The 12,500-nt window shown below is 46.1% G+C and overlaps 2 long non-coding RNA genes across 2 annotated transcripts in view; one reads left to right on the top strand and one right to left on the bottom strand.

Moving 5' to 3' along the window:
* LOC309530625 overlaps positions 1-12,500 on the top strand; it is a 419,691-nt gene that overhangs the window by 168,265 nt on the left and 238,926 nt on the right. The window lies entirely within an intron of this gene.
* LOC309531124 lies at positions 4,916-6,194 on the bottom strand. The gene is made up of 2 exons (XR_014219091.1): positions 5,683-6,194; positions 4,916-5,190 (listed from the first exon to the last, which is right to left on the bottom strand). It is a non-coding gene; the product is annotated as an uncharacterized lncRNA (long non-coding RNA).

Here is a 12,500-nt window from a genome sequence, read left to right as displayed (position 1 = left end):
CTGGCCCCCGGCCTATAGATGTGAGATGGGCGCACAAACCCCAGAGTCTGTCAAGACTGGCCCGCTCGGGCAGGGGTACCTTTACCTTTACCTTTATTCTGGGGTGTGTGTGTGGTGGTGTTGTTGCATAGGCAAAAGAGGAAAGTGCCTTTACACACACCCACACACTCACACACCACACCACAGCAGACAAGGCAAATGACATTGTTTCCCATGAAGCTACACATTTGGGAGTTTGGGGGGAAAGAGAGAGAGAGAGAAGAGGGTTTGGGCGAGGAAAACTGCAATCTGAATGCAATTAACAATGGCTTTGTCAGGAAAGTGATAAACGGGTCCCGGAGGGATCAGCCTTGTTTCCTGCTAGAAAACAGACCCCTGAAGGCAGAACCACTCAAAGTGTCTTGCTGTGGAAGCCATGTGGCTGATCTGCCGGGGAAGAGAAACCAGCCCTCTCTCTTTCTCGCAGGTTGCATGCGCCGCTCCCTGGGACACGGCCTCCCCAACCTCTTCTGTACAGAACGTGCAAGGAAGGCCAGAGACAGAGGATAGCTTCCCCAAATGTTGCAAACAGCACGAGAAAGGGATTTTTGCCTGGAGAAAAAATTACTGTATACTGCCCTCCGGATGAAGGATGCTATATAAGTTTGATTATTATTATTAATCAAATAATTAATAATTGATGCTTTTGAATTATGGTGCTGGAGGAGACTCTTGAGAGTCCCATGGACTGCAAGAAGATCAAACCTCTCCATTCTGAAGGAAATCAGCCCTGAGCGCTCACTGGAAGGACAGATCGTGAAGCTGAGGCTCCAATACTTTGGCCACCTCATGAGAAGAGAAGACTCCCTGGAAAAGACCCTGATGTTGGGAAAGATGGAGGGCACAAGGAGAAGGGGACGACAGAGAATGAGATGGTTGGATGGTGTTCTTGAAGCTACTAGCATGAGTTTGATCAAACTGCGGGAGGCAGTGGAGGACAGAAGTGCCTGGCGTGCTCTGGTCCATGGGGTCACGAAGAGTCGGACACGACTAAACGACTAAACAACAACAACAACAATAATAATAAAAATAATAATAATACAGTGTCTATTGTTAATGGAGGAATCTGAGGGCTCCCTTGGACAAAAAGACAAAGACACCAACCAGGACTCCCACCCACAACAAGATAAAGCAAGATGGAAGCCCAGAACAAAAGAAGACCCCAACTTTTATTAGCTACTAATTCCCCAAGCTACACCCCTAGAACTACATCACAACTACATCATGATTACATCATTGACACATCACAAAAGGAGGGGTTGAGGGAGGGGTTGTGGAAGTAACCTGAGTATCTTGTCACCTGGCTGGTTCCTCCTTTCCCCCTCCCCATGAGTCATTTCCAGAGGACAAAGGGGAGTTGGCAGTTTCCTGCCCCCAGAGGGAAGATCTGATCATTGTCCTTTGTTCCAGTCCGTGTTGAATCCACTCCCATACGCAAGTCCGTTGTGTCCTTGATGGTCCCAGACAGAAGACCATCAAGGTTGCCATGCCAACTGGGCAGGGCTCCTGAGTACGTGTTTATGGCCGTCCTACATCAAACTATCTCCCTTTGATAGTCCTTCCTTCATGGAGCAAAATAAAAGTGGACCAGTGTAAATCCGATGTAAGGTTGATTTACTATGAATTTATAACAGAAACGTCGCATATGTCGTGTGTGAGTGTGAGTGTGTGTCGTGTTTGTACAAACTGAATGATTGGGGGGGGGGTTCCTGCACTATATGCAAATAGACACTGTATGGATAAAGTTGAAAGAAGAACATTTTAATCAATACAAAATCGATGAAGACAATGCAAAAAACTTAGAGAGGACATAAAAAAGCCAGAAGAAGGAAGGAGGAAGTCAACTCATAGGAGTAAATGTAAATGTAAAGAAATGTGTATATGTATAGTATGTAATTATAAAATCAATAAAGATTATCAATAATAATAATAATAATAATAATAATAATAATAATAATACTGCTGCTGCTGCTGCTGGCTGTGATTCCATTTTTTCCTGCAAATGGGACAGGAGCAAGCCAGCAGTAAGTCACACCAAGGAAGTGGAAATAAAAAAATTCCTTCCAGTAGCACCTTAAAGACCAACTAAGTTACTTCTTGGTATGAGCTTTCGTGTGCATGCACACTTCTTCAGATACACTGAAACAGAAGTTGCCAGATCCTTCTATATAGTGAGAAGGTGGGGAGGGGTATTACTCAGAAGGGTGGTGGGAATGGGAGATTGGCAGATAACTGAGATGAGCCTGTTGACAACTCTTAACGACTGCAATAGGTCTTACAGGAAAAGGCAAGGGGTGAGAAGGTAAAAAATGGCTTAGTCATGTATAATGAGATAAGACAGACCAACACGGCTACCTATCTGTAACAAGGAAGTGGAGTTTGAGATTTTTAAGCAGAGGTCAGCTGGCCATCTGTCAGGGATTTTTTAGCTGCAATTTCCGCATTGCGGGGTTGGACTAGATGACCCTTGGGGTCCTTTCCAGCTCTATGATACTAGGATACGGCAGTCCAGGGTTTATTTCAACAAGGCTTAAACAGCCCCATGGTGCTATTTGACTGCATGAGCTTCTTCTCAGCAGGGGAACATGCACACAAACCACAGTGAGCAGGACTGAACCCTTTGTTCACTCCAGGGGTCTCCTTCACTGGTGCATTCCCCTCAGTGAGCTGGCGACCTGCTGAGTGGAGAATTCAATCCTGCAGGGAACATGAGAGCCAGTGTGGTGTAGTGGTTAGAGTACCAGACTAGGACCTGGGAGACCAGGGTTCAAATCCCCCACTCAGCCATGAAGCTCACTTGGGCCTGCCACCGCCTCTCATAGGCAGTCCTTTAATTTTATCCTGATTCTAATTTTAAAGCTGTATTTTAATCAATTGTTTGATTGTGTTTTAATTTGATGTTAGCTGCCCTGAGCCCATTCTTGGCTGGGGTATAAATAAAAATTTACTTATTTATTTACTTACTTACTTACTTCAGCCTTAATAATCAGTTCTGTGGATTAGCTGGAAGAATAAAACCACGTATGTCACCTTGATCTCCTCCAGAAAAAGGTGGAATATAGGTGCAATAAGTAAAACATGTCGTAGAAATAGACCAATGCAGCCAGCAGAGGATAATAATAATAATAATAATAATAATAATAATAATAATAATAATAATAATAATAATAATAATAAATTATTTATACCCCGCCCATCTGGCTGGGTTTCCCCAGCCACTCTGGGCAGCTTCCAACAAAAGATTAAAATACGATAGTCTGTCAAACATTAAAAGCTTCCCTAAACAGGGCTGCCTTCAGATGTCTTCAGTTGACTGTTCCTGGCATGTAGCCAAAGCGAAGCACAGGGCTGTTTAAAAGCCCTTTTGCAAACAGCCCCATGCTGCTCTTTGCAGAGGCTGCCTGCCTCTCCGGCTTTCCAGCAGCCCCAGATTGCTTCAGTCGGTGCACCCTGTTAAGTTGTGGGTGAACATATCAGACGACATAGCAATTCTTCAAACAGCTCTTGTTTATTCACAGGCCAGAACAGAAGTGAACTGAAGGGTTCAGCCAGCCTGATTATATAGAGCTCCAGTACAAAGTAACTGTAACAACCTTCTGTAACTATCCAATCACTGAACGTCACTTTTGATCCCTTATTTGCACATGTGGACCTGAACTATCTACAGTATCCCCCTGCTGGCCCAGGGTGAGAACTTCAGTACATAACACACCCCAACCCAGAGCGATCCGAGGCTGTCTCCACCATCAGAGGCCAGATCTCCCGGAATCAGCCTGATTTCTGCTCGGAATTTAGCCCAAACCAGTGCACTGCAATAAAAGGTAAGGGGACCCCTGACCATTAGGTCCAGTCATGGCCGCCTCTGGGCTTGCGGCGCTCATCTCGCTTTATTGGCCAAGGGAGCTGGCGTACAGCTTCCGGGTCATGTGGCCAGCATGACTAAGCCACTTCTGGCGAGCAAGAGCAGCGCACGGAAACGCCGTTTACCTTCCCGCCGGAGCGGTACCTATTTATCTACTTACACTTTGATGTGCTTTCAAACTGCTAGATCAGCAGAAGCTGGGACCGAGCAATGGGAGCTCACCCCATCACAGGGATTCGAACCACCGACCTTCTGATCGGCAAGCCCTAGGCTCTGTGGTTTAACCCACAGCGCCACCTGCGTCCTTAGTGCACTGCAATAGCTGGTGTCATTGGCGAGGATGTGGTTCACACAACAGTGGTGTGCTTGCAGAATTGTTGCTCTTGCCATCACAGCTGAGAACTTGTTTTTGTAACGTAGTCATCCCATCAGTCGCCTGGGGGTGGGAGACCATCTGGAGGGACCTTGAAATGTGTGAAAACAGAGCGCTTCTGTCTCCGTCCCACCTTGCGAGGTAATTCTCTTCCACGCTTAAGCCAAGATGGGCTGTCTCCGAAACATTCAAAGCGGTGGAGTCTCCAGCTGCTTCCCATGGGATAATCTTCGAGAAGGCTGTGAGATCTCCAGCTTCCTGACTGTCAGCTGAAAGAACAAAAACCAGAAAAGGTTTTAATCTCTCGCACATCCCTTTATCTCTCCGCGCACCCCTTCCGTCATCCCTCTCAAGTCTTCCATCCTCCTCAGGCTACTTTGCACAGTTTATTTCCTGCCTTCTTCAGTTGCGTGTCTTTGCTGAGTCCTTGGGGAAAAGGAAGAACTGGAGAACGCGGCTCAGGGTTTCGGATTGTGAACCAGGAGCAAAGTTTTTGCAGAACTGACACCCAGACAAAGTACACGATATCAGAGAGCTTGTGGTTTCCAGCAAATGGTATTCAGAGGCATTGCTGCCTCTGACTGTGGAGGCAGAACATAGCCATAAAGCCTAGTAGCCTTCTCCATTGATTTGCCAAATCCTGTTTTAAAGAAATCCAAGTTGGTGACCATCACTACCTCCAGGAGGAGTGAGGTCCATGCTGGCCGGTGAGCAGAAAACCCGTTGGAGGTGTTAGAGAGAGAGGCGGGTGAGGAAAGGTCCGCCCATTAGCCTGGAGGGCACCATCTCTTCCTTGCAGATCTTGCGATGGAGCTCATTCTTTTGGGATGCTGATGAGGACACTTAAGAGGCCAGCTAAGGTCATTATCTCACAAAGAAACTTGCCTTAGTTCAGCAAACTCTGCTAGATTCCAACCTTCTTTTTTTTTTAAAAGAAGTTTTTATTGGATTTTACAAAGTATAGAAAAAATACAAAGACAAGAACAAGAAAAAAAATAGAAACACAAACACATACTACAAAATACAACAATACACACATTAAGCACAAAAATACAAAATACATACATTAAAGACTAATAACAAAAAGAAAAGGCACATATAAGAAAAACACAAAAATTCCTTCTTTCTTAATTTTAGATCTTAAATTCACATATTCTCCTGACTTCCTCGCGTCCCCCGTTCTTGTATCCCTTTTCAAAGTCAGTTCAGCAAATTCATAGCCCATTAATTTACCTGTTGTTGGTTTAATCTTAGATTTTATCTTGTTGCTAGAACCCCCACAATTCATTTCAATGTCATCAACATTCAGAAATTTTACAATATTTCTGCAAATAGATTTTAAATTTCCCCCAATCTTCTTCCACTTGCTCTTCTCCCTGGTCTCGGATTCTGCCAGTTAGATTCCAACCTTCATTAGGTACGGGACTTCAAGAATTTGAAGGGACTCATGGCATCTTCTAGACTGACCACCCCCAACCCACAACAATATAATAGATACCAAAAAAGGCAAAATCACAGGCCAACTGCAGTGAGACGACCACCTCAGGTGGCAAGGTCCATGAGGGGCAACAGATCCAGCCTCCAAGGAATGCGTCACCTGCTGCTGCTGCCACGGTGGCAGTGAAAGCCTTGGATGCTTGATCTACCATCTTCTCAGCAGCAGCAGGACGCCTGAAGCTACCTCTACAGCAGCCTCTTTCCCCACCCTTGTCCCTGATCTAGATCCCTCCTTCTTCCCTGGTGGGGAGGTGGCGCCATTTTCTGGTTTGCCTCAGGTACCAAGATGTTTTGGGCTGGTCCTGGCCAACAGCTAATTGTTATGGGAGCGGCCGCCGAGACCGCATAACACCAGTCCTGAAAGACCTACATTGACTCCCAGTATGTTTCCGAGCACAATTCAAAGTGTTGAAAGCCCTAAATGGCCTCAAAGGCCCAGTATACCTGGAGGAGCGTCTCCACCCCCATCATTCAACCCAGACACTGAGGTCCAGCTCCAAGGGCCTTCTGGCAATTCCCTCCCTGCGAGAAGTGAGGTTACAAAGAACCAGGCAGAGGGCCTTCTCAGTGGTGGCGCCTGCCCTGTGGAACTCCCTCCCATCAGATGTCAAGGAAATAAGCAACCAATTGTCTTTTAGAAGAAACCTGAAGGCGAAGTTCAGCGAAGTTTTTAACATTTGACGTTTTATCGTGTTTTTAATATTCTGTTGGGAGCCGCCCAGAGTGGCTGGGGAAACCTGCCCAGATGGGCGGGGTATAAATAATAAATTATTATAATATTATTATTGTTATGGAAAGATATATCCTTAAGTGCCTGGCAGAGGGCAAATGTTTTCAGCAGACGTTTAACGATTGAAACAGAAGGTGCTCAACTCAGTGCTCAACCTGAGATATCAGACCAGGCCATCTTTTTTCTCAGGGGAGTCGTCAGCCCATCTTGCTGCAAGTCCACCTCAAAAGTAAGGAATGCCTCTCTTTTTAAAGCACACATCTCTGATCCTCAAAGATGGCTGTCACAGTGTCTGCCAGCAACCATATGATTGCATGGGCAGAAGCATATCTCTCACGACTTTGCATCTGGAGTTCTCCATTCTAAAGCATGTTGTTGTCTCCCTTTCATCTCTGCAGTAAGCTCTGGCTCTCCTCTATATGTGGACATTGAACATCTTGAATTCATCTTGAAGGCATCTGACAAGGTTCCCCCATGATATTCTTCTTGGCAAGCTGGAAAAAATGTTTGCTAGATGATAATACTCTTCGGCGGTGGATTGGCAAGTGGTGGGTGGACTTGCACCCCAAAGAGGTCTCATCAACAGCTTTGCCTCGTCAATGGGACAGAAGTGACAGTTCTGGTACAGTCTTGCTTAACATCTTTATAAATGACTTGGACAATGAAGCAGAGGAAAGATTTGCAAATGACACCCAACTGGGGAGGGGTGGTTAATACCTTCAGAGACAGAAACAAGATCTAAGTTTATCTTGACAGGATGGAGAACCGGGCCAAAAAACCAAGGAAGAAATGAATGCATTTCAACAGAGATAAAGGGAAAGTTCTGCATTAAGTCAGACACCCAAATGCAAGATGGCTTGACAGCTGTGCATGTGAAAAGGATCTCAGGGGGTTTGGTAGACTGCAGGCTAAGCGTGATTTGGCAAAGCGACGCAGCATCTGAAGAGGTCAATGCAACTCGAGGTTGCATCCTCAGAAGTTACAGTGGCCAGATGACAAGAAGCAAATGGTTCTGTTCTCTTCTTTTGCTCAGACCTCACCTGGAGGCCTTTGTCCCGTTCTGAGCACCATGGTTTGACAAAGCTATTGACAAAACTGGAGTGTAGCATGGGTGGTGAAGGACATGGGGGCAAGCTTTCCAAGGAAAGGCTGAAGGAGTTGAGTCCCTTTAACCTGGAGAGGATTAAGAGACTATTTATGTACAGGGTGTGTTTTTTTGTACAGTCCCACCACCAATCCCCTGGCTCTGAGCCTTCCTCTTCTGGGGGGTTCCTTCTTCCTCCTCTTGGAGGTCCTCAGCATCCAGCCAGTCCCTGACAGCCACCCACAAAGGTCATCTGGGCCTGACAAAGATGTCTCCAGGAATACTTCCAAAATATGCACTTGCTCCTTCAGAGATACTGCAGCCCCATCCAGAACAGGTAACCTGCCTGTTTTCCCAACATGGGAACCACACGCCCAAAGATTCTCCATCTTCCTAGGATTCAGACACAGTTTATTGTCTCTCGTCCAGTTCACCACTGCATTTAGACACTGATCTAGAGATTTCACAGCCTTCTCTGGGCAGCTGGAGGATCCTGGAGACAATGATTCTTCTCCCCGCGACCTATCAAGGGTGCAATTACAGTAGAGGTACTACATTGGCAGGAGGTGGGAATAGAAGTCACCTCTTCTATTAGAGAGTGGCTTGCCAAATTATTGGAGTACTACAATATATCCAAAACAATGGGAGAAATTGGAAGGATCTCAAAAGAGAAGATAGACAGGGACTGGAAGGTGTTTAAAAGATACTTGCAAAACCATATCGAAAAATCAGAACTCCTATTAGAATAAACAAGTTCCATTTCAAATACTGAAATACTAAATAAGATGGATAACAATGGGTAATAGAAAAAGAAGTATGAAATTAGGTTAAAGGTGTGTGAAAGAAAGTAATAGAAGTGGAAAGAAATTGCAATTGAGTAGATTGGAAGTCTAACACAAAGGTGGGGTGAGGGGTGGTGGATGGTGATGGGAAAAGGAAGTATCAGTGGGATTGAGTGTAGGCATGTTTGAACACTTTTAAGGATTGTATGAAATGTATGTTTGTATATTTGTAATATATGTGTATTAATGAATTATTTTAACAATAAAAACTTTTCAAAAAAAGAAGTCACCTCTTAAAAATCCATGATTCAGCACAACATTCAGGCAAAGGGAACACTTTCAGCAGCCAACCGCAAAGTGATGAGGTGAAGGGAGAGAAGTAGAGTAGTCGTAGCAAGAAAATGGAAAATGGACAAACCAGCTGACGCAATGGTATAGAAAAATGTGGGAATTGACAAAACTTGCTATATAATTCAATAACTACTGAAGGATGTGCACCAAACACATTTATTGAAAAACTGGAGCCCATTAATTATAGGAAAGCAAAATTCCAAGGCAACCTTCAAGCTTATGCATTGCTTTCAGTCACGTAATTTGGCCGGCTGCTTGAGAACGTAATCGTAACCAAGGATACCTGGAAAGTGTATGCAACGATTATAAAAACATAAATGACTTTTAAAATACAAATGCATGATATTATTAAATCATATTTATAATCCATGTTTTCGGACAGTGGAGCTTGTTTTGTGCAATGCAGAAAACGAGCAGGTCAGGTGGAAAGTTGGGTTACACAGATGTACGCCCTGGTAACCTCAAGACCGGGCCATTGCAATGCTCTTTACATGGGGTTCCCTTTGAACACGGCTTGGAAGCTTCTATTAGTGCAGAATGTGGCTGGCCGACTGTTGACAGGTTGGAGGCAAACAGATCATATAACACCAGCATTGTTCCAGCTACACTGGCTGCCTCTAGGCTTCCAAGTCAAAATGCTGGTTTTGATCTTTAAAGCCCTTTACATCTCAGGACTCCCAACATCTCCTGGAACTCTTAGATCAGCAGTTCTCAACCTGTGGGTCCCCAGGTGTTGTTGGACAACAACTCCCATCATCCTTGAGCTCTGGCCTTGCTAGCTAGGGGTGATGGGAGTTGTAGTTCAACAACATCTGGGGACCCACAGTTTGAGAAAAGCCGTCTAGTTCATCTGAGACCCTTCTCCAGGTTCCCCCCTCTGAGGAAGACTCGAAGAATGATGGCAAAGGAGAGGGCTCTTATTTTGTGGCTCCCCACCCATCCAGGAGCGCCTTCACTGGTATCTTACATTTCCTTCCAGTCTTTCAATAGTCTGAGATCTTGCACTTGTATGTGTGTGCAAGTCCTGCTTACCAAACACAATGCATTCCCTGGAAATGTTTCGTCAGATGAGTGTTCACATAACGAGTCCACGATTTCCATCATTTCATATGGAAATATTTCTAATGTGGGATTTGTCTGATCTCTCTCCTCCCTCTCTCCATGGGTTCTCCTGGAAATATCTTCAGCCAATCAGCAAAAGAGAGAGACTAAGGGCAAAACATCTAGATTTGATCTCGCTACCCGCTCTCTCCGCAAACGGCTGCCACAGACCAGCAAAGCACAAATAAACAAGGAAGTCAGCTGTTTGGATAAGTGAATCTGCAGAGCGTATAGCAAGGTTTGGGCATGAGTCTCTATGTGTGGATACGTGAATTTTCACAGAAGAGGAAGAAGAAGACTTCTACCTGACATGCTTCTTCTGTGTGCAGCAAGTATTTCTCTTAAACATCCAGGCCAGCAAAAGCTACAGGACAGGACTGGAGAATGATAGCCAGGGCCACATTCCCTTGCAGGCAATTTTCCAGGGTCCACATGCCAGTAGTGGGTGGAGCCAAAGGGAAAAGTGGGTGGAGCAACGAGTGTGCCTCATACCTTTGTGCAGTTGTCTGCTTCGAAAACCACACCCACACATCTCTTCACTCTCCATCCTAGCCCCCTCAAATATTTTATGGGGGGACTGAAGGGACCTCGGCCCCTAAGACTTGGCTCCTATGTCCCTTAGGAAGGAGATCCCCCCAACCCTAGACGTGCTCCCTTTTCCAGGCCAGAGAGCTTGAACAGAAAGATGAGCTAGTGAGCTTCTCTGCTGCCGGTGCAGCTCTGCTGCGATGACATTCGGAAGCAGGTGGCTTTCGTGATGAGAGAGCTACACAGCTCCTCAGCCCACGATAGGCAACACGCCAGGAGTCCGAGCTGAGGAGATCCCATATTTATCATCCCTGCGTCGCTGGGACTGACAAGGGAATAGATTAGCGTAATAGAGCTAAAGAGCAAACATCTTCTCACGGCTATTTCTTAAAGGACCAAAGTTTTCAACTAGGATTTGCCCTGACAGGAGTAAGTGCATATTCGGGTTCCCCTCCTTAATGGGCTGCGTCTGCTTAGTGTAACTTCGCCTTAGGATGTGATGTCTTGTCAGGTTTGGAAGGGATATTTTATGGAGCAATCTGCTCTTCTCCTTGAACCACATCGGAGCTAGCGATGATTAATGCAATGCATTCTACACAGGGCTTCCTTTGGAAACGGCCCTTAACGACCTATAAGCATTGGTAAGGGTACAATCCTGGGTTGGGCAGATAGACCACTGCTATAGTCATCTTAAAAGGGATGCGGGTGGCACTGTGGTCTAAACCACTGAGCCTCTTGGGCTTAGCGATCAGAAGGTTGGTGGTTCAAATCTGCCCAATGGGGTGAGCTCCTGTTGCTCTGTCCCAGCTCCTGCCAACCTAGCAGTTCGAAAGCACACCAGTACAAGTAGATAAATAGGTACCACTGCTGCGGGAAGGTAAATGGTGTTTCCATGCACTCTGGTTTCTGTCACGGTGTTCTGTTGCACCAGAAGCAGTTTAGTCATGCTGGGCACATGACCCGGAAAGTTGTCTGCGGACAAATGCGGGCTCCTTGGCCTGAAAGTGAGATGAGCGCCGCAACCCCATAGTCGCCTTTGGCTGGGTCCTTTGCCTTTACATTTTTACATCTTATGGGACCATGTGCTACTGGCTGCCAGTGAGTGACGGAGCCCAAGAAAAGGCCAAGGAGTAAACCCCGTACAAATCTGGAGTGGGACCCCTAAGATGATTGGATGGTGCCTTGTACGCCTCCTTCCAGCAACTCCTGCAGCCAAGCTGGTGCCAAATGTCTTGCTCCGCTTTCCTTTGGACCACATCAACAAGGCCAAGAGAGGGGTCTTGTCATCTGGGCAGCCCAGGGCCTCCAGACACACTGCCTAGGCTTGCACCCCTGGGGAGGTCACTTCAGTGTTGTGAATGCAACAATTAGACCTCACCACCATCTAGGATTTCATTATCTACACACTAAGCATGAGCAGAAGGCAGATGGGATCTCCCAGTTCATCACTGGCTGACTGGCAATAGATGATGAAGGCTTTCAGATTCCCAGCTGTCCAGCAACAATGCTAACTAAATATCTTCCCCCTTCTTAAATTTGGTCGTTTGGAGGAAATAACAGGAGCAGGTTTTTGTGTGAAAGGACTTGTGCTTCCGGTTCTGACCATAACTTCTTGCAACTCCACAACATGTCCTCAGGGGCACCCTGGTACTTAATTCTGAGCATGCAACGTCCTGGCAGACAGAATCCCAACATGACGGGCAAACTACAAGTGTGGCAGATTTCGCACCTAGTTTGGCAGATCCAGAGGGATTTCCCAGTTGCTGTTCAATTTCAGTTTGGCTGAAACCTGCCTTGCCACCATTAAGAAGACACAGGCATTTCCAGATGGGATAGTCAATCTCTTCAGGAACACATTTTAACAGCTGCTTGCAAGGCTCAAAAGGGATTTTACAATCTGGGCCCACTAAAGGCCGGTTGACGTCAGAGTCAAGCAATGGCAAACAGATCCCCGGCAAGGTAGACAGGCCAGACAGACTCTCTAGCAAGAGTCAAGAGGCCAGGGAGGCCTTAGGTTCCTCATCTCTGATGTGGCTTGATATTGTCTATTCTTGCAGTGACTGCAAGATGCCTCTCCTGTAGGCTCCACCCCTTCCCACTAACTCCTCCCCAAAATTAGGAAGCATCACCCCATAGCACCCAAACTCCACAAT

Source organism: Podarcis vaucheri, assembly GCF_965113315.1.
Source record: "Podarcis vaucheri genome assembly, chromosome: 4".
NCBI lineage: Eukaryota > Metazoa > Chordata > Lepidosauria > Squamata > Lacertidae > Podarcis > Podarcis vaucheri.
Note: the sequence above shows the minus strand (reverse complement) of the source record. Positions and strands in the feature narration are given on the sequence as shown.